Raw genomic sequence first — 5,404 nt, 5'->3', positions numbered from 1 at the left:
AACCATTGGCATAGTTAGGCGTAGTATTTTCTTAGATTTTTTTTTTTAATATAAAGATATAATGACAACTTGACAATAATGATAATTAACATTAAAATTTGGTGAAATAAAATACTGAAACTATATGTGTAATTTTAATGAGTAGGGTTAAAATGTTCTATTAGTTTTATGTTCCATTTGTGCTCCACATTGTTATCTTCGTTTTCAAAATACAAACAGTCGATCGGAACCGTTTAACACAATCTTCATATTAAAATGTGTTTGGAGACCAAATTTTAAAAAAAAATTAGAATATTTTAGATATATACAAATCACTGTTTTGGATGCATGGTCTAGAATCATCTAAAAAACAGTGATTTTGTACCTATCCAAAAGTATAGTAAATAATTTTCAAATAAATAAAATTTGGTCTCCAATCACATTTTAGTATAGAGATTATATTGAGCAGTTCATATTAGTTATTTAGACTTTAAAAATGAAAATAACGATATCGGGCATGATTGAGACACAAAATCATGAGAAATTTTAACCCTACTCACTTTTCATTTAGACTGTGCTCCAGAAGCCTATCGCGCAAAGGAAGGGGAAGGAAGACGAAGGAAGGGGAACGCGCTCGTGTGGGGGGGGGGGGGGGGGAGGGGGGGGGGTTTACGAATTTCGCATCTTTGTACGCTTAATTTCCCCTTGCCACAGTGCTGTCCCCCCTCCTCTCCTCTTCGATCTCCCCGTTTCTGGAGCGAGTAAACCAGGCGGGCAGCTCCGGTCTAAGAGCTTCTCCCCTCCCTTTCCTTTAATGAGGGATTTCTACCCCCGATTGGAGCACACCCTTAGGTTGACTATGTATTAAATTGGGTAAATTTTGTCGGAGGTCACTAAATTTTGCCTACACGCCTTAGGATTACTATATAAACCCTATGTTCTCCATGACTACACGCCTTAGGATTACTATATAAACCCCTCATGTAATAGGAATTGGTGTGCATGTTTTAGTTGCGTATGTTCATATATTAAAGTAGAATAGTGCGTGCAAATTCTGGAGTTGGAGAAGGGAAAGCTCTCGAAGGCCAAGGTGGAAGAAGAAGACGTCATCTAAGGAAGATGTTTCTCTAGGTTTTAGGTTATGTCTTTCTTATTTAATTTCTTTTATTTTGTCATGGCTTTGAGTAGCTAACATTCTCCTCTCTAGGGTTTGGATGTATTGAATTCTATATTATCTCTTTATTATATTTATTTTTCTTTTATGTTTATTTGAGATTTCATTATTCTTTGAATGTTATTGAAATATGTCCTTACATATATAGTTCTGTTTACTATATGCCAATGTCATCCACATACTTATAGGTGTTAAGTCATTGTATCTCGGTATGAGAGGGAATACAAGTAAGTACTACAAACACTTCGACTAACGAGGCTTGACAGCGGTTCAAAGACTAGGGTTAGAATCCAGTGGGCTCCTTTGGCAGAATAAAGATTAGATATCATCTCAAATTATAATTAGGAATTTATTTATTACTTGTAATAAGTAGGGTTTAGGATTATTACTTAGCGAGTAATAGGAGAATGTGATTAATTAGATTAATGTGAGTGATTTAATTATATTACATCCTGTGATAATTTGAATTGTTCCCCACAAGCCGACCTTAGAGTCGGAGAACCTTTCAAATATGCATAGAACTGAACCCTGGCTTTCGTAGGGAATAATAGTACTGGTATGCAGCTCTGTTTGCGGGGTGGTCTATATCGTATCCGGCAATGACAGAAGACCGTATGCGGGTAGACATGCAGTGACAGAAGGCCGCTATTATTATTATTATTATTATTATTATTGATTAAGTATACACACTACAAATAATTCGAAGAACCTAGACTAATGCCAACGTTGTTAGATAACTTAAGATCTATTCCTGTAGATCGACACCCGACACTACTACACGGTAGGATTATGCACTTATAATCCGACAAAGTAGAATTAAAATAACTAAATATATATTTATATATACTAAAAGTTAGTAGTACTCATTTAGAGTTATCATTGGTGTGGCATATAAGAACACAACATCGATGTACAGTACCATGAAAGAAGAGTAATGATTTTGAATGTTGTAAAATTGGAGCACAAAGAGAGATACACTGGGGAAATTTATTACAGGTACGTGAGCCGGTACTAGCGACTAGTAATAGCAACATTAACATAATACATGGGAGCCTGTCAGTAATAAAAACACAGTTTTTTTTTTATACTGGAGGACTTCAAATACAATGCCTACTGTTTATTTTCATTTTACAATTTTTTTAGCTTTCCTTTCTTTTGACAACTGATCAACACTCTTGAGTTGAATTTCTTTGTATGCTTTTAAGTTACAAGTATCTTGTAACAGTCATTAATGAAATCAAATAGGAGCTTAACCCATATTTTTACTCAAAAAAAAATTGGTACTAAAGCCGGACACACGTAAAAAATGCAAAAGACTAGTATTGATAGCAACATAGTAAAATACAACAAATATATAAAACAACATCAAGTGATTTTCTACAAATATATAAAAATTGGTACTAACCCCTATTTTTACTACTTTTTTAGATAGACAGAAAGTGTTTGCTTTTGGATGATCCATAATTTTAAAATCAAGTGATTTTCTACTTATCTAAAAATAGTAAAAAAAATTCTAAAAAATATAAAATTTGGTAAGAATGTACATTTCCATATGGAGATTATGTTGAACGGTTTAGATTGACTATTTGAACTCTAAAAACGAAGATTTAAGTCCATAGCATGAGTCGTTGTGTAATATGCATATTACCATATATAGCCTCACTCAAACAACATATATAAATCAATAAAACAACATATATAAATCAGGTTTGTATGCCTTATATGCATCTTAAATCAATAAAACAACATATATAAATCAGGTTTGTATGCCTCATATGCATCTTAAAGCAATAAAACAACATATATAAGTCAACAAATAGAAATGATCAATTAATCAGATTCAAATATGTTTACATTCTCTTAGAGCAATAAAAGAAACTCGCAAATAAATACATGACTTCATAATCTTAATAAAAATACAAAATTTCTACAACTTAACACAACTTCAACACTACTCTAAAGATTACAACACGTCAACATTTTTGCAAGTACCTATAACAGTATACAATAATACAAGTCATCTATATCTAACTTGAGTTAAGCGCCATGGTTGATTGTTACTCGATCACCACCTTTAGAAACCGTGAGACACTGGTAATTTACCGATACAATCCATTAGCAACAAGGACATTGGTCTTTCCTTCATTTTGTTTCCAAATCTCAAGTCCTGTCCAATCATAATGGGCCCAATAATTAGCTAGATTTTCAAATTTACTAACAAACTATAGTCACCTCCTGAATTAATTTTAGAGGTTTCGTCACTTTTTATTTATGGGATACATTACCATTTATTTGAACAAAAGCATACATCAAATATAATGTTCATCAACAATTTTTAGATTATCCAGTACACAACAATATACCATAAGTTGTACATAACATTACATCATAGGACATTTCTGGTACTAATCTACATCCTAGACCAAATGATAAAGAGAAACTGTAGGCTGCAATCTCAATATCTATTAATAACTTAATTAGAAAGAAAATTAGAGAGAGAATTTGGAATTAAAGATAATGAGTGTGAAGAAATTTGCAAGGACATTCATAATATTTTACTTGTAACAGTATTTTTTGAGAGGTTTTAGGGCAGGATTAATCTAACTAAACATCTTGTTAATTATTATATGCAATAAGCATGTATGGAGAAAGAGAGTACATGTTGTGCCATGGTAGTTTATTTTTTTTTTAAGTTGAAACCAGGGCACTGTAGCAATTTAGTAATTCCTGAACAACATTTGGAGCATCCCCTCAGGGCCCTTTAGTTAATTGCTCAATTTCTAAGTCAGCTTAATTTAGACATGTTGTAACATTTTTCACATCTTATGCATAAGCAGTAGATACTATGATCTTAATTAACAGTTGCAGGTACTAAAAGCTAAACTAGTTTTTGTTATGTTTGCTCCTAATTAAAGCCCACTTTTTTACAACATTTACAACATTACCAATTACATGAAGCTACTATACTTGATCCCTCTCTTGATCAATTACCAATTAAACGAAGGAAGCTTGAATTGTATTCATCGAGTTTAATATGCTTTAATCAAACTCAACCATCAAAAATGAACCCACTGTGATTCACAATTTAGCATTAGAGAAAATGATGAATCGAAAATCTATAGAGAATTCAACCTAAATTTGTTTTGAGATTCAATCAAACCTGACCAACGAGGTAAAGTGAGAAGTGTCTCAACAAGGAGGAGAGAGGAGGTGGAGAGGGAGGAGGAGGAGAGATGTCAGATGAGGTAGGCAAGAGAGAAAGGAGGGATCAGAGAGGGAGAAGGAGGCAGTCGGGCAGGCACGAAGGAGATTGAATTGTTGGGGTTTCATCTCGACAAGGAGAAGAGAGGAGATAGGAAGGATAGAGGAAGGAGGGTTCGACGAGGGATGCAGGAGGAGAAGGATAGTCAGGTGCGAAGGATTGATAGATAGAAATATTTCACGTCTCAACAAAACTTACACAAATTGGTCATAAACAGGTGAGTTGGAGTCCACGTCAATTCTGTTAATTTTTTAGATGAAAAAACTAGCAGAGTAATTTAATCGAAACAAATACATAGTTCAGTGACTATCGAGAAACAAATTAAAATTGAGTAACCAATTCGTGACAAAAGACAAAGTTTAGTAACCTCTGACAAAATTTATCCTATTAAATTTGGATCATGTTAAATGGATCTTGAACTTAATTGACTTTTTATTCTTGCATTACAAAAAAGGTAAAGGTTTTATATATGTTTCTAATATCCAATCGAATAGCACCTAATTGGTTTCGAGTAAAATATTGTCGTCTGAACCAACAAAGTTAGGCATGGTTCTAGTCGCTGACTCGACTTAATCATTTGATTGGAAGTTTTATGAATTTATTGCTTTTTTTTTTGAGTAAAATGAATTTATTGTTTTTATAATAGGAAGTTCTTGCTTGAGACACTTGTTTCTTGGACTTGCCTACTATTCCTTTCATGACATGTTTGAAACTTATTCTGCCAAGTATAATTATATAGATATTTAATTTTATACAAAATTCGAACTTATCAGCAGAGATATGTAACTTGGGATAGGGTATTTAGAATTGTGAGCGAGTTTGGATAATAATAATAATAATAATAATAATAATAATAATAATAATAATAATAATAATAATAATTGGCCATCAAAGCTGGAATTAGTTCCTCATCGTTTGAGTTTGAATCCGGTCCGTTCGTTATAAATTAACATGAATTTTAAAAGGATTCTGTACATCAGAGGCATGGG

The 5,404-nt window shown here is 32.9% G+C and overlaps 1 long non-coding RNA gene across 1 annotated transcript; it reads right to left on the bottom strand.

Annotated features, from left to right (window-relative positions):
• Nucleotides 1-2,958: 2,958 nt before the first annotated feature.
• LOC144567611 (uncharacterized) lies at nt 2,959-4,436 on the bottom strand. The gene is made up of 2 exons (XR_013515461.1): nt 4,314-4,436; nt 2,959-3,320 (listed from the first exon to the last, which is right to left on the bottom strand). It is a non-coding gene; the product is annotated as an uncharacterized LOC144567611 (long non-coding RNA).
• Between the last annotated feature and the right edge of the window lie 968 nt (nt 4,437-5,404).

The sequence above is a fragment of the Carex rostrata genome, chromosome 16, assembly GCF_964058835.1.
Source record: "Carex rostrata chromosome 16, lpCarRost1.2, whole genome shotgun sequence".
Taxonomy (NCBI): Eukaryota; Viridiplantae; Streptophyta; class Magnoliopsida; order Poales; family Cyperaceae; genus Carex; species Carex rostrata.
This window is presented reverse-complemented; position numbering and strand designations above follow the sequence as displayed.